This window comes from Chiloscyllium plagiosum, unplaced genomic scaffold (assembly GCF_037043375.1).
Source record: "Chiloscyllium plagiosum isolate Xiang-an unplaced genomic scaffold, Cpla_swu_hap1 HiC_scaffold_25, whole genome shotgun sequence".
In the NCBI taxonomy this organism is placed as follows: domain Eukaryota; kingdom Metazoa; phylum Chordata; class Chondrichthyes; order Orectolobiformes; family Hemiscylliidae; genus Chiloscyllium; species Chiloscyllium plagiosum.
The window spans coordinates 20,624,840-20,642,131 of NW_028270163.1; the positions used below are offsets into that span (position 1 = coordinate 20,624,840).

At 38.8% G+C, this 17,292-nt stretch overlaps 1 long non-coding RNA gene across 1 annotated transcript in view; it reads left to right on the top strand.

Annotated features, from left to right (window-relative positions):
- The first annotated feature begins 800 nt into the window (after window positions 1-800).
- LOC122562045 (uncharacterized) overlaps window positions 801-17,292 on the top strand; it is an 88,021-nt gene continuing 71,529 nt past the window's right edge. Inside the window, exon 1 of the long non-coding RNA XR_015761452.1 lies at window positions 801-917. This is a non-coding gene — a long non-coding RNA (uncharacterized LOC122562045). The remainder of the gene's footprint in view (window positions 918-17,292) is intronic.

Genomic DNA, 17,292 nt, shown 5'->3' on the forward strand with positions numbered 1-17,292 from the left:
GTGCATACTTAAATTACCACCTTCATATGCATATACTCTTGTTTGAACTTATGTACTGACCTAACTGGTGAACTTTACACATATTGAGTTATGCCTGCAATTTGAACAGCCATGACAGTAGAATTTTGACTGCATTTTTTACAGGGAATTTTATGGTCAATTAAGAATGTTCAGAATTTAGATCATTAAATTTAATTCCAACACAATGATATTCATTATGACACAGAATGACAATAAATATTATCCTAAAATTACTTGTTGATAGAACATACTTGACATAAGGATAACAGTTATAACACTAGGTATATCCAGTAAAGTTGGCAAACCAAGTTAGCAATCTCATTAACACTTTCCTTTTCCTTTCCAAGACATATTGTAAACTTCCAGCTGCGCCATCTGGAAAGAAGCAGAAGAGAATTTGTGGTATTATGAGGTTCATGTATATCATGATGCTGTAATTAATTGCATGACTCTGCCATCAGTAAGAGAGAGGGCACCAGTCTAAAATCAGCATGTGAAGAGAGACAGGACTAAGATATTACACGAGTAAGCTGTTTTTGATAACCTAATGTTAGATGTAAAGAGAGGACTGTTACAGTACATCAGAAGCTGAAGAGCTTTATTTTGAGATACGGAGCAAGCAGTCTCAGGGAAAGTGCATACGTAGACAGCTACAGTCCAAAATATTCCAAACCGATATCTCAGTATGCAGGAAGCAACATTGGCCTAAAATAGAAGATACAGCATGGTGCAGCCAAGAAACAAAACTTCCAGAGCCTGGATCTGACGTTAGTGGCTGGGGGAGAGGAAGTACATTGAAAAATTTTGAAGCCTAGCCATGGCAATACTCTGCAAAGTAAAAACACAAAATTGGAACATTTCGACAGGAAGAAGGAAAAACTCAGGCACTCCCCCAGGTCAGTCAGGTATAATAGTGTGTTACCAAGTGCACCCTGAAAGAACATGAAAACTAATCTCTTTCACAATGAGAGACTAAACGGAGGTAGCTCCAATAGAAAGTTAGCTTTTGCTCCAACCCTTCGATAAAATTGAAAGCCCATCTTGAGTCCAAAAATAGGAGCTCTTGAAGCAAGAGCTTGAGTGCTACTGAGCAACTTCAGACTTGCATACCAATAAAGTGAGCATGTTTTTATATTCCTTAGCCCAATAGTTGATGACGTTCTGGTAGCACATAACATAGAAAAATGTGCTATGGGCTATGATTAAAGCATTTGACTTGTATTTGAACGCCAAGAGAAGTTTAGTAATGGAACAGGAGGGAATTATTAATGATCTCAGCATTTGAAAGACTCAATGTAAGCCTTTAAAACTGATTTATATAATTTAACAGGATATTGGGAATTAAGAATCAAGGATTATGGAAGTAAGACAGGAAAGTGGAGTTGAGAATTATCAGATCACCATGATCTCAATGAATGGTGACTGGATCTAATGGACTGAATGGCTTATTTCTGCTCTCAAGTCTTATTGCTGAACTGAGTTTTAAAAGATGAATTAATTAGACACCTGTGTAAAGGATGAGAAATTATAGCGTTCTTCAATCCGAGGAGGATTTTTATGATGACACAGACAATTCATTTCACTACACAGGCAAATATCAGGGCACCAAAATGGTTAGTACAGTGAGGAATCATTCGGAATTCTGGGTAATTAGACTCCAATTTTACACCGTCACTCTCCCATAAACTGGCAACACTCCAAAGAGCATGTTAGGATATTCAAGACAGAGCTGTATACAAAATTACGAACATAACAAATGTCTTGGAGGGATAATTGAGTGTTCTGAAATATGTGTCCAACCAGGACACTTCAGAAAATATTTGAACTTAACAGGACCTTCATCCCCTCAAAAACAAAGAAAAGGCCCAACAAGATGAAAACTGCCAGAGATTTGGAACTTATGCAACAAGGAAATAGTTCAAGAAATTAGAGATACAAAAAAGGTAAAGACAACATTCTTAGGTGAGGTCAAAGAGAGTTAAAGCTGATTCTGAGCCATGACTGTGAAGATCCGGGACTTTGAAACTGAACTTCAACCTAACACAGGTGCAGCTGTTTCAAATTGGCAGACAGCTCACCATGCCAGAGATGAATGAAATCAGAATAGCTAGTATAAAACTCCAAGGGCAAGGAGGTACAGGTCTTCGGCTGCAAGGGGAAATCTCACTGAAACATTGTATCAGAGGAAGAAATATTAGTAAAGCATTCTATATACTGAGGAAACAGAATGCCTAATTGCCAAGGCTCATGTTCAGCTAGGTTTTTTAGAGTGGATGCAATATTTCAGAATGTCAGAGAGAGGTTTGTGAAGGATTTCCATAGCTGGAATTGAAGCAGGAGCATCACATTACTATGTAAAATTTCGGTGCACAAATCCAGTTGAAAACTCATGGAAGATTCCTCTTCCGTTGATAGGAAAATCAAAATCCCAATTGGGCAGCATGATTGAAAGCTGTATAAAGCAGTGATTAAGTAAAGTCATCCTGTTTAGTCTGTCAACATCAATTTTGGGAATGATGGCAACAAGTAAGTTTTTTTACAAAATTGGATACCATTGGATGTATGGGATGGGGAAGGGAACTGCAGGGATGGGCAAAATTGAAGTGTGGAGCTTGTTCAAGTAACAGCTACTGCATACCCTTGATAAGTATATGCCTGTCAGGCAGGGAGGAAGTGGTCAAGCGAGAGAACATGGTTTACTAAAAAAGTTGAATCTCTTGTCAAGAGGAAGAAGGAGGCTTACGTAAGGATGAGACGTGAAGGCTCAGTTATGGCACTTGAGAGTTATAAGTTAGCTAGGAAGGACCTAAAGAGAGAGCTAAGAAGAGCCAGGAGGGGACATGAGAAGTCTTTGCCAGGTAGGATCAAGGAAAACCCTAAAGTTTTCCATTGGTATGTCAGCAATAAAAAAAACTAGGGTAAAATTAGGACCAGTCAAGGACAGAACTGGGAGGTTGTGCGTGGAGTCTGAGGAGATAGGAGAGGCGCTAAATGAATATTTTTTGTCAGTATTCACACAGGAAAAAGACAATGTTGTCGAGGAGAATACTGAGATGTGGATCTCAGAAAAGCATTTGATAAGGTTTCCTATGGCAGGTTATTGCAGAAAATACAGAGGCATGGAATTGAGGGTGATTTAGCAGCTTGGATCAGAAATTGGCTAGTTGTAAGAAGACAGAGGGTGGGGGGATTGATGGAAATGTTCATCCTAGGGTTCAGTTACTAGTGGTGTACTGCAAGGATCTGTTTTGGAGCCACTGCTGTTTGTCATTTTTATAAAAGACCTGGATGAGGGCATAGAAGGATGGATTAGTAAATTTGCAGATGACACTAAGGTCGGTGGAGTTGTGGACAGTGCAGAAGGACATTGCAGGTTACAGAGGGACATAGATATGCTGCAGAGCTGGGCTGAGAGGTGGCAAATGGAGTTTAATGCAGAAAAGTGTGAGGTGATTCACTTTGGAAGGAGTAACAGGAATACAGAGTACTGGGCTAATAGTCAGATTCTTTGTAGTGTGGATGGGCACAGAGATCTCGGTGTCCATGCACATAGATCTCTGAAAGTTGCCACTTAGGTTGATAAGGCTGTTAAGAAGGTGTACGGTGTGTTAGTTTTATTGGTAGAGGCATTGAGTTTTGGAACTCAGTAAAAGAAACAAGTGTTATATGCAAAAGACAGGAGAGTAGGGTTGAGATTATCAGATGAGCCATGGTCTTATTGAATGGCAGACCAAACTCAAAGGCTGAATGACCTGCTTCTGCTTCTATGTCTTATGGCTTTACAGTCTGAGTCAACCCATGAAGGAACTTTGGAAATAAAAGTCAGAAATGCTATTGGAGTCAAGAACAGTCTGACGTTTGAAAAAGTAAAAGACAAGCTAATTGTTAGTGATGTTTTAGCACTTTACAATCCAGGCTTCATCACTGTGAGAGCAATAGAAGCATCATCCACAGGACTAGGAGCAGTCTGTTACCAAGTGCAACCTGACAGAACATGAAAACCAGTCTTTGGCCCAATGAGAGCTTTGATAGAGAGTGAATAGAGATAGACAGTCACAGTTGCAGGGGAATGTGAAAGGTTTGCAGATTACCTCATGGAATCAAAATTCAGGTCAAGATGGATCACAAGCTTTTGGTAACAGTGCTTTGATCAAAACTAAATCTCAAAAATTCCTCTGAGTAGACAAACATTCAGACTTAGGCTGATGAGGAATGATGACGATAATGTCTTTGTTTCAGACAAGTTTCAAGTAATGGCATGTACAATCTCAATGACAACAATGGATTGAGCAGATAAGAAGTAGGATAAGTGGAGTCTTTTTCTATGGCAAAAATAAACATTTTACTGGCAACTAAGGGAAAATTCAGAAAACCCTGCGCAGCTTAAAAATCTAACAAAGAGTGCACAAAGGTCGGACAACTTTGTCTACAAGGCCGGTTGAAATATAATCCAGAGGATCAAGAGCTGACAAGTTATCATGAGCAGAAACAAGAGACAATGGTGGAAACCTTTTAGTGAACCATCATTAAAGCTATACTGAAGCTGATGTAAAGAGCAATCCCACAGAAACTCCATGGGGGACATTTAGTTATCACGAATGAAAGCAAGAGTGCAATGCTCAGTATGGTGGCTAGGTATTTGAAAAGACATACAGAAATAAAATTCACCAAACCAAATCTATGCCACTCACAGCCTAGTAATGATACTATGAATTTATCAAGATTTTAGAGAGGCCAAGGGAAAGGCTGGCAATAGATTTGTTTGATAGTGAAAGGAAAATGTATATTGTTCTAGTCAACTATTATTCAGGTTGCAGTTTTGGTTTGATGCACAAGATAATGCAGATCTGACAAGAATTTTCTCTCTGCAATAACTAAAAGTGATCCAGGTACAGTACCAAAGAGTAGTTTGTGAGTCTAAGATTGACATCCCTTTGACAGATTACAGCATGAGAACTGATGTTGAGAAGAAAAAGACCCCAAGATGATTTACAATAATCTCTTTCTTCAGCTTTGGTTTAAACAACTTAACAGTGAAGTTCCATCAAGAGGCTGAAGACTAAATATGTCACATCAAATTTTTATTGTATTTGTGTTCACTGTAATGTATTCATATCAATGTGAACGGGATTGAATGTAATCCATCAAAATGTTTCCACAATTCAGCAGGCATTGCATTGGCATCAGTCTGATAACAATCTATTCACAACCAACAGCAAAAAGTTAAGAGTTTATAAATAACAGACTATTTAACCTCCACAAAAATAACAAATTCAACCAAAATATTATATGAAAAAAGCCAGTCTACAAGTTTGAAAACTCTCTGTGTGTATATTTGTATTTATGAACCTACGAATTACAAGCAGAAGTCAGTCATTTGTCCCCTTAAGCTTACTCCACCATTCAATAAGATCATGGCTGATCTGTTTGTGTTTCAAATTCCACATTCCCTTCTAACCCCGATAACCCTTGATTGCCTCGTCTAAAAAAAAATTATGCCTGCCTTAAAAATATTCAATGGCCCTGCCTCTACTACCTTCTGAAGCAGAGTTCCAACATCACACAAGTCACTGAAAGAAAAGTTTCTCCTCCTCTCTATCCAAAAAGAGTAATCCCTAATCTTGGAACAGTTGCCCTTAGTTCTAGACTTGCCCAGAAAGGGAAACATTGGGTGGAATTATTTCAGCCCCTGATTGGAGGTGAGCATTGGTGAGCGAGTTGGGAAAATGGGGTGAGATCAATAGAATTGGGATTCACAATGTCGCAATCAACAAGTCTGATTCTCCAACCAAGTTTTGAACATCAAAATAAGAATCCCACTAGTGAGTGGTGCGAGGCCTATTTGTATGCATTAGCACAGCATTATTTTTGAAAAGCACCTCATTGATGTGCAGTTTTCAATTCTCCCACCTGTCGGATAGAAACTAAACAGTCACAATAGCCAACATGAAAGTCAGAGTGGGTACCTGGTAGTTTCAACCTGCTGTGTGCTCCTTCATCTTGGACAGCCAACATGAACATCTCAGTGCACACTCCATGTGCAATGACCATCTCTACCCCCGATCCTCCTAAAGGACATTGGCATCGGCCATGTACCAGTGTCATCACACTCTCAGAACATAGCTTCAAATAATTTACAATATGGTTTCCCAATTCAATGCTTCACTTTGGAGTGCACTTACACATCCCATTGAAATATTGTTGCCTGGACACTTTGCATTCAAGCACAGGCACTCAAGTCCTGGACTGGACCAGTGTCCAGGGCTCCTCATTTCTTCTCTTAGTGCTTACTCACTTCACACTACCTTGGATACTCATAACATCCCTGATTTATGCATGACTCCGGTTGCAATCTAGAGATTATTATTGTTGAGGTCCTGCATTTTAATTTAGTGGCTAGGTTCTCATACTTCGTCAACACACTCTCTTAGGTCTGTGCGGTTGGTATTAACAAATATATATAAAAAGTTTCAAAGTTATTGATATTGGTAAACTACATGTCCAAAAGTATTTTATTAGGTGTGAATTGCTTTGAGACATCTGGTGAACACAGTAAAGTGTTATGTAAATGCAAACCTTTCTTTTAACAAGTTCCATTGTTAGCAAGCAATGAAATAAATTGACAATATTGTAGGAAAATATGTTCAAGGCAAACAAATACTTAATATTTTTTATAGATAAAAAAGGAATTGTGTTGTCTGGTACTGATAGACCTGCTCTGAAGGCTTGTACGTTCCCACTCATGACTACAAACCTTTTCTTAATTCAGTCATTTGAAAAGGTAGAAAACATTTGGTTCTTATAAAATTACCTAAATTATCAAATATAATCACAGCACTTCATAAAGTATTTCATTGTGTGCAGCACGTTGAGATACTTCTCCATGAAAGGTGCTGCATAAATGCTATTTATTATTATGCATTCCCTAGAGTTATCCATCTTTCAACTCGAGCAAAGTTACTACAAAGCTCCACATGATAATGTGGTATCCATGACAGAAGGAAGACTAACACAATCTATTCAAGCTGTTCTAGGTCTTACTGGACGGAATATTTGAAAGATATTGTGAAGGTGAATTTGGAGACAATTTGCAGAACTGGCACGAATTAAAGGTTGTGATGAAACATGCTCAGGGAGTATAAATACAGGTGATAATTGTATGTCTCTCCCATAAAATGTACATGGGATTAGGATACAGTGAGTTATTTATTGTATTTCTTTTTATTTTTCAAATAATTTCTGTCTAGTCGTATCATTGCTTGGTGGAGCAAGATTTTATTCAGTGTTCTTGTTCACTTATATGTTCAAACTTAGCACCTTTGAGTTGTCTCTCAGTTAACACTTTAACACTGGAGCAGTATGGTTTTTTTCTATACTAACCTGAGTGCATGTTTCATGTTCTGGTTGGTTGGGCAGTGGGAAATTAGTGATATTGAACCAAGGAAAAGGATAAACAATTATTGGGTCATGCAATATCATATTTCTTAATGACAACTGGTATAAACGTCAAAGGAATACCTTCATGATTTAAGTTTCCTCTCAAACACCCTACATATGTTTCCAGATAATGGCAGTCAGAGCACTCTAATTTCTCTGAATGAGACTATTTTCACGGAGTATACTTATAGCTAAAATAAATATGCATGTGCTTTCCTGCAATCAAAAAAACAGAATATTTTTACATTCCAAAGAAACATTAGAGAACTGGCATGGTATAATCTAATAATGACTCTTTTGTTTGCCTTTAAAGTATATAAGTGTGTTTGATTTCATACAATGAAACAGCCTGCAGCAATGCATATTGCAATCATGATCAAAGTAAATCTAATTTAAGTTTCATCTCTATTTTTAAATGAAGTGAATTTGAGAGCTAAGATGGGCAGGAAGCACCAAACAGAAAGATGCAGCTGAAGGTTACAACAAAAAGAAAAAAATAAGTTACAATTTTCAGGTTTGTGCGAGGCAAGAATTTGGATTAAGACTGTCTTTGGAAATTCATATTTTTCTAACCTCTTTCTATTTCAACATTGGTAGATGTTAATTGCAGACATAGGTACTGCACAAAGTAAATATACACAACCAGTTGCTTTGCATTTTAAATTTCAAACCAAACAGAATTAATGTAAGTAATGCAGGATGCAAAATAATGATGGTGCTTTTGAAATCCATTATGCTCCCGAGGGTGCATGTCGGACCACCAACGTTTCTGGCATAGTCCCAGCAGCGTTCCATTTCGAGGAAAGGCACATACCAGAATATTTTTGACCATTTTCTGTGAAAACAACTTACAGCCCAAATGGCTCTTGTGGCACACAGATGCCGAATTGAGACTGTTGCTGTCCAATAGAACTTCAATTCACATCAAATGTGCAGCAACCTGCTTATCACACTCACCAAACGGTCTTGTAACAATCTCCCAGTGATGAGCTAGGATTAAGATACAGGGCTAATGGTAAGCAATGCTGTGACAGCAGCTTCAGAACTTCTTCTACCAACAGCAACACAGCACCCCATTGTGGCAGAACAACTAACATATTTCACTGTATTTTATCTCCTTCAATCTCTTCACCACATGCCTTAATGGAGCCAAGCTCCTGTCATTTGATAAAGGCACAAAACTGTGAATACTAAAACAAATACAGAGAATGCTAGAGAAGCTCAGCAGGTCTCTCAGCATCTGTGGAGAGAGAAACAGTGTTAATGTTTCAGGTTTAGGGCAACTTCTTCAGAAACGTTTACTCTGTTACTGGCTCCACAGATCCTGCCAGACCTTCTGTGTTTCTGCCTTAATTCTATAAAGGCATTCAGTAAATAGCCACAGATCTTTATCAACCAGTCTTCCGAGGCATTTACTACATTGTTATACTTATATATTTGAAATATATGTTTTGGTTCCCCTGACTAAACTCCATTCTCTCGCCATCGACTAACTCTTTCAGCTAGCAACAGTCTGAAATTAAGCCAGTCTGTCTATATCCTTGATATCACTTTTGATCATGCCATGATATTCTGACTGCAAGTTCACGCCGTCACTGAGGCTGCCTTTTTCCACTTTTGTAGCATTTGTTGGCTTTACCCTGAAATAACTCCAGAGAGTCAATTTGCCATCACCCAAGTCACCCTTTGTTTACACATGAACATTCCTTGAATTTAGTACTGCCTCTTCAGAATCAGCGAGACCTCCCCTTTTTATCTTTCAACGAGGGCTCCCTGCTTGGACCCAAATAACAGCCCCAATCATGGAACTCATACTCTGAGGTCTGACTGGCTGACCTTGTTACATTCACCACACACCCTTCCTTCAGCTCATCTGCTGTTGAAACTCTCATTCATTCTTTCGTTACCTTTGAACTTGATCATTTTAACTTACTCCAGACTAATCTCTCACATTCTATCCTTAATGTTTGAAATAATCCAAAATTTAGCTTCTTACCTTCCGTCAAGTCCTGTAGCCCATAGCTCCTGTGCTTATAAAGCAAATTGGATTTCTGTCAAGCAATGTTGTGCTGTTAACATTCTGATTTTATTATTCTTTTCATGGCTTCACCACTTCCTATCTCTGTAATCCTATCTCTGTAATTGTTAACTATTTGCAGTCCTCATATTGCATGTATCTAGATTTAATACTCCACCATTGGTGGCTTCAATTATCGAGACCCAATCTCAAGTATACCCTCATATATTGCAGAAGGTAATGTTCCTGAAGTGTAAACGTTGAAAACTGCTTTAAGCTCCACCTTAACTGAAGACTCCATATTGTTTTGGCTCAGAAAAAGGAGGAACTTAGCAGGCAAATATGTCAGCATTGTCTCCAATAGTCTCAGTACTTATTTGCAAGTAGTTGATGCAATTTGTACCTATAACATCAGCCAATATCTATAACTTGTTAAGACAAGTGCACCTCCTCATTAAGACTCACTAATGGTTTACCTTTTATCATTAGTTAGACAAAGTGCCCTTGCTATGTGTACCTTGCCTTTAATACTTTAACTTTAGGGATCCATGTTAGATCATAAGACCATAAGACAGAGGAGCAGAAATTAGGCCATTCAGCCCATCGAGGTTGCTCTGCCATTCAATCATGGCTGATGAGTTTCTCAATCCCATTCTCCTGCTTTCTCCCTGTAACCCTTGAACGCCTTGATACTCACGAACTTATCTATCTCCATCTTAAATATACCCAATGACCTGCCCTCCACAGCCTTCTGAGGCAGTGAATTCCATAGATTCATCACTCTCTGGCTGAAGAGGTTCTGCCTTATCCCCATTCTAAAAGGTCTTCCCTTTACTCTAAGGCTGTGCCCTCAGGTCCTAGTCTCTCCTACCAATGGAAACACCTTTCCAAGATCATCTCTGTCCAGGCTATTCAGTGATCTGTAAGTTTCTGTTAGATCTCCCTCATCCTTCTAAATTCCATTGAGTATAAGCCCAGGGTCCTCAAACATTTCTGATATGTTAAGGTTTTCATTCCTGGGACCATTCTCGTGAACCTCCATCGAACATGCTCCAGAGCCAGTACATCCTTCCTGAGATATGGGGCCCAAAACTGCACAATACTCCAAATATGGTCTGACCAGAGCTTTATAGAACATCAGAGTATATCCCTTCTTTTATGTTTAGGTCCTCTCAAGATAAATGCCACCATTGTATTTGCCTTCCTAACTAGTAACTCAACCTGCAAGTTTATCTTGAGAGAATCCTAGAGTAGAACTCTCAAGTCTCTTTGCACTTCAGATTTCTGAATTTTCTCCCCATTTAGAAAATAGTCCATGCTTCTATGCTTCTTAGCAAAGTGCATGACCTCACACTTTGCCACATTATATTTCATTAGCCACTTCCTTGCTCACTCTCCTAACCTGTCCAAATCTTTCTGCGGCCTCCCTGTCTCCTCAGTAGCACCTGTTCCTCTACCTATCTTTGTATCATCTGCAAACTTAGCTAGAATGCTCTCAGTTCCCTCATCCAAAATGTTAATGTGTAAAGTGAAAAGTTGTGGTCCCAACACTGACCTTTGCGGAATACCACTTGTCACTGACTGCCATCCTGAGAAAGACCCTTCTATCCCGACTTTCTGTTTTCTGCCAGACAGCCAAGCCTCTATCCATGCTAGCACCTTTCCTCCAACTCTATGGGCCCTTACCTTGCCCTCTGTGTATACAAATCTGCACCTTGCCCAGCAGCTTTAAATTGCTTGATCAACAAGATCTGTCTTTGTTGAGTGATCTGTGGGTCAATGATAGTGTCCTTATCTCTGAGCAAGAAAGCCAGGGCTTAAGTCTCACTTGCTTCAGAGGTGCATTATAACATCTCTGAACAGGTTAATTAGAAAATATCTCAAAATTTGTAATTCTCCAGGGGAAGCACATTCTAAAGCAGCATTTGCATTCCATGAAAGAAAACTTGACAACACAAATAGGAATAACAGATAATATTAGTGATGATTGTTCCATGTCCAGACAAATTCACTATCTGGAGATTTGGACATATCAGCACTTTAACTATCACACTACTCATATACCCACTGAGTATTGGAAATAGTCAAACTTTCTTCTTGGAATGGAGGGGCATGTTTTATGAGCACTTGCCTTTAAGTGAATTCATCTTTGAAAAGTATCCATATTAGAGAGGAGGAGTGCTGGATGACTTAAAACGCATAAATATAGATAAATCCCCAGGAACTGATCAGGTGTATCCCAGAGCTTTGTGGGAAGCTATGGAAGGGATTGCTGGGCCCCTTGCTGAGATATTTGTATCGTTGACAGTCACTGATGAGGTGCCAGAAGACTAGAACATGGCTAATGTGGTGCCATTATTGATGAAAGGTGGTAAGGAAAAGTCAGAAAACTATAGACCCGTGAGCCTGATGTCGGTAGTGAGAAAGTTGTTAGAGGGGATACTGAGGGGCAGGATTTACGTGTATTTGGAAAGGCAAGGACTGATGAAGGAGTTTCAACATGGCTTTGTGCATGGGAACTCATGTCTCACTAACATGATTGAGTTTTTTGGAGAAATGACAGAGAAAATTGATGAAGGCAGAGCTGTGGATATTGTCTATGTAGACTTCAGCAAGGCATTCAACAATGTTCCTCATGGTAGATTGGTTAGCAAGGATATAGCACATAGAATCCAGGGAGAACTATCCATTTGAATACAAAATTGGCTGGAAGGTAGAAGACAGAGGGTAGTGGTTAAGGATTGCTTTTCAGACTGGAGGCCTGTGACCAGTGATGTGCTGCAAGGATCAGTGCTGGATCCACGGCTTTTTGTCATTTATATAAATAATTTGGATGTGAATATATGAGGTATGGTTAGCACATTTGCAGATGACACCAAAATTGGTGGTGTTGTAGATCATGAGGAAGGTTACCTCAGAGTGCAACGGATCTTGATCAGATGGGCTGATGGGTCAAAGAGTGGTAGATGGAGTTTAATTTAGATAAATGTGAGGTGCTGCATTTTAATAGGCAGATCAGGGCAGGACTTAGAGAATTAATGGGGACTATTGCCAAATAAAGAGACCTTGGAGTGCAGATACATAGTTCCTTGAAAGTGGAGCTTCAAATAGACGGGTACAGCAAAAGACGTTTCCTTTATTGGTCAGTGCATTAGTTTCGGAATTGGGATGTCATGTTGCAGCTGTATAGGACGTTGATGAGGACAGTTTTGGAATATTGCATTTAATTCTGGTCTCCCTACTATAAGAAAGATGCTGTGAAATTTGAAAAGGTTCAGAAAAGATTTACAAGGATGCTGCCGGGGTTGGAGGGTTTGAGCTATAGGGAGGGGTTGAATTGGCTGGGGCTGTTTTTCTTGAAGCATTGGACACTAATGGGTGACCTTGTGGAAGTTTATAAAATCATGAAGGACATGATTAGGGTAAATAGTCGAGGTCTTTTTCCCAGGATAGGGGAGTCCAAAACTAGAGAGCATAGGTTTAAGGTGAAAACGGAAAGATTTAAAAGGAATATAAGGGACAACTTTTTCACACAGAGGGTGGTGGTGTGTATATGAAATGAGCTGCCAGAGGAAGTGGTACAATTACAATATTTAAAAGGCATCTGGATAGGTACATGAATAAGAAGGGTTTAGACAAATATGGATCAAATGCTGGCAAATGGGACTAGATTAATTTGGGATATCAAGTCGGCATGGACAAGTTAGACTCAAGGGTCTGTTTCCATGCTGTACAACCCAACATTTCTAAGGATGCTATATACTATGTGTATACAATGTTATGAGTCTGCCGAGCAGTTTGTATGCTACAGGCCTTCAGACTATACACTTGGTCAACTGTAATATCTAATTTACAACTTGTAATGTGCTTTTCTGTATGAAATAAATGTATTCACAGAGTTAATCAATCTCTGGCAAGCAATTGATTATTTGACCACAATCATTAACTTTATATTCTTTTGACCCAGATAGAAAGGGTGATGAGAGTCAGAGATGTACAGCATGAAAACAGACCCATCGGTCCAACATGTCCATACCAACCAGATATCCTAACCTAATCTAGTCCCATTTGCCAGCATTTGGCCCATAGTGGCAACACTCTGTCTGAATCATTTAACTGGTAATTGTTGTGTCTGCAACATTTACATCACCTCACACTTCTCTGACTCTCTGCTTTGCTTTACCCCTTTATAATACTCCTTAAATTTTACCTCTTTGACAAAACTTTTGATCTTCTCACTGTTGTTTCCTGATATGGTACTGTGTCATACTTTGGTCCATAATGCTCTTACGAAGCAATTTGGAAAATTTCGTTTAAAAATAAAATGCTCTATGATTGTTGGAATGTTGTGCTATAGAAAAAATATCTATGCATAAAACCAATATCATTGTTCCATACATTTTATTTATTTTTATTCAGTAAATGCAAAATGGCCCAAGCCATAGCCTCCGCATTTGTTGACTTTAAGGTCTGTCACTCAATCTGTGGAAGGAGCATATACGTCAGTATTGCCACAGTATTGTTTGTGACTTTCCACAACTGTGTATGAGATTTGCTCTGAGGCCCCAGTAGTGGAGGTTTGATGTGCAGGCACTCAACTTTTCCTGAACTGGTTTAGCAAGGACAATTCTCACTATTGTAATGCCTACCGTTCAAAAGATTGTGTCTGCCACAAGAAATCTGCTATTGACTTTCCATGTTCCCTATTCTTTGCTGGTGGATCATGCTTGGGAAGGTTCCTCCATGTGGGGCATTGAGATGGAAAGTGGGCACAAGGTGGGTTGAACAGATCATCATGCAGTTGGTAAGTGATATGCAGCATGGATGGTTTCAGCCAGCTTGCAGGTTTCTGTCACTCAGTGAATGTGTTGGCGAGTGATGTTTGTGATGACAGGGAGCCAGAGGAGGGGTGTTGAGTGGAGGGTTCCAGTCCTCTATGTACAGTGTGATTGGGCAAGTGCTGAGGACTGGAGTGTTGTGGCAGCAGCATCGAAATTGATCCATCAAATTTGCTTAGAAGATTGTGAGGTGATTTTGACCATTGCTGCTATTTTCTTCAGATATTCCTGAAAGATCAAAGTCCTAACTCAAGTCATTCTCAAGCATATTGGGCTGGGGTCATACTTAGCAATCTTTGGCCATCGATGTAGTCATGGATTTGTTTTTGTTGGCATCAGCATTATGAATACACGGGACATAACTTGGGTGAGATATGTGAAATAGACTCTCAAGCTTGTAGCATCTTTATTAAGGTTGAGAGTGTGGTGCTGGAAAAGCACAGCACGTCAGGCAGCATCTGAGGAACAGGAGAATCTCCAACCCTGACTGAGAGTGGGTTCCTCTTCAGAGGTTTAGTGTGGACTTGTTGAATGGCCTGTTTCCATACTGTAGGGAATCTAATCTTACCCAGTTTTTTGGCAAAATCTTCAAATAGCTTAGCATGTCAATTTTGATGAGCGCAATATCATCTTCAGACCCTCGACCAAGTTGACAATAATATTCTGGATAATTCCATCCTACTCTTGAGAATATCAAAGAAAATCCAAAATAAGGTTGGAAAGCATTACTGAGTCAAAAGCGTCTGTCTCATCTACAAACATTATTCTTTGCTCTTTTGGTAGTATCTTGAAGGATTGCAGTACTTTCATCAGAGCTGAGGATTGTTCTATGAACTTCCTTCTGACCCAAATTTAAAAGGACTGCCATCACATGTTATTTCTCGATGAATTTTGTCAGCAATCTCAATAAAATTGGGCCAATCATTATAAATGGATAATCTACAATATTAGCCAATTCTTCTATGCATTTAATTTTGATATCAACGCTCATTTCCATAACATCTGGAATCTCTGAAATCAATCTTAAGTGGAAAACAAGAGTCTTAAAAGAAACGTCAAGTTGCTCAACATGAAACCTTCTGAAATTTTCAACATTCATCCTCTCAGACTTGTCTCGAGATCTTTCTTGTATGTTAAGACCACCTCATCCATCTCTTTTTGATCTACCCAAGCTATTAATCTTTAAAAGCAAGCACATTGTGATATTTCACATATGGACACCAGCTTTGTGTTAAATATTGATAGAGCTTAAGAGCAAAAACGTTACTCCTTAAAAGCACTTTTCAGGTAATAATCATCTGATGATATATTCCCATCAACTGCTCAGTCAGTTCTTTCTTTATTCCAAATATTTTGCATATACTCGTTCCACTTTATTGAAAAGACTGACCAAATATCTAGTTGTGCCTTCAATCAAACCAATTTCTCCAACCATTTTATTCTAAGATCATAATTCTGCACCTCAACAAAAAAGTGTAGATTAATTTGTTGGCAGAGTGTACCCAATATTTGACAAAGATTCAAGGTACATGGACCTGACACAGCATGGAAATCAAGGTGTATAGCAGAGACCCATTTCAGAACAATGATAATGTGAATAATAGGTCACAGTCTGTACAGACAGAAGGTTCAATTCAGCTTTAACTTGTTTACTGAGTTTGTAGTGAAACAACAGTCTACTATGAATAAAGAAATTGGAATTAAGTGAGGATTGATAAACAGAAAACTGCTTTCTTAGCTATTTACAGTCCTCAAGTATATTTAATTACCAGGGTTATTTTGCACAAACTCAATAATTATTAATATGAAATTATATCAGCCAGGATAAAATCATAACATATCTGGCTGCCAAAACATTTATTTTATTACTCAATTGAAGTTAACGACTGCATTGAAGTTCTAAGAACAAATCAGGAAAGCTGTAACCTTCAGGCAACTTACTGAATGAATGAGTAGTTTACTGATTCAGAACCCTCCAGCGCCACTCTGCATTGGTCTGAGTAGTATAGCATCAATAAAGCAAACTTGATCTCACTATTAACGCTAGTGGAAATTGAGCTATCATAATTTGCTTGGCAACTATTTGTATGGATCTCTGCAGTGAAGTGTAAAAGAGCCATCACATTATGAAGTGGTGCGTATAATGAATAAATCGCTCTTGCAAAGATTTGCTGGCATTGTAGTAATGGTGTACACCTTATTTATGTTAGTCCTATGGCACATACTTTCAACCAATTCTTACCTAATTTGTACAAGCGTGGATAAATTTCCTTTCCCTGTTGAATTTCTCATCTTCAATTTATTTTAGAAATATTTCTCAAGTTCATTTCATTAACTCCAGGTTTACAATTTTGCTTGTATCTAAAATATCCAGTTGGTCAATTTATTCACAACAGGATGATCATAAATGAACTTCTCTAACTTAGACAATTGAGCAATTTCTTCTGTTGATCAATCTAAAATGGTGTTCATGATTTCAACGCTGTTATAATTGTTGGTCTTCACTTTTCTGGTATGCACCCAATGACCTATCAAATGTTTAATCTTTCAAATTCACCTCCATGACCTTTACCTCTCCATTCTAGCTGCACTCCCTAAAGACAGAGCTGTAAAACATTTCAACAAAACAAGAACTAAAGTGCCATTGTTAACATATGTATAATCTGAAATCCTCTAACTATGGATGTATCACTCTGTGAGAAACGAAACTCACTCACTTCAATAATCTCAGTCCGAGACAAGATCTGAATCAGTAGTGACATTTATTTCGCTCTTGCAAGAGGGGTGTGGTGTCTACTGTGTACAAAGGCAGTCACACATACACACTGAATTCAACTAGTACACTATATTTATGTAATTCGTTCCTATTCTTTCATCCCATTGCTCCTCTCCTGTTTACATCTCCCGCTTCTCTAAGACCGGTGCCCATTACTCTTGTTTATCTCTTGCCTTATCCGGCCTTGTCTGTGACAAAATGCT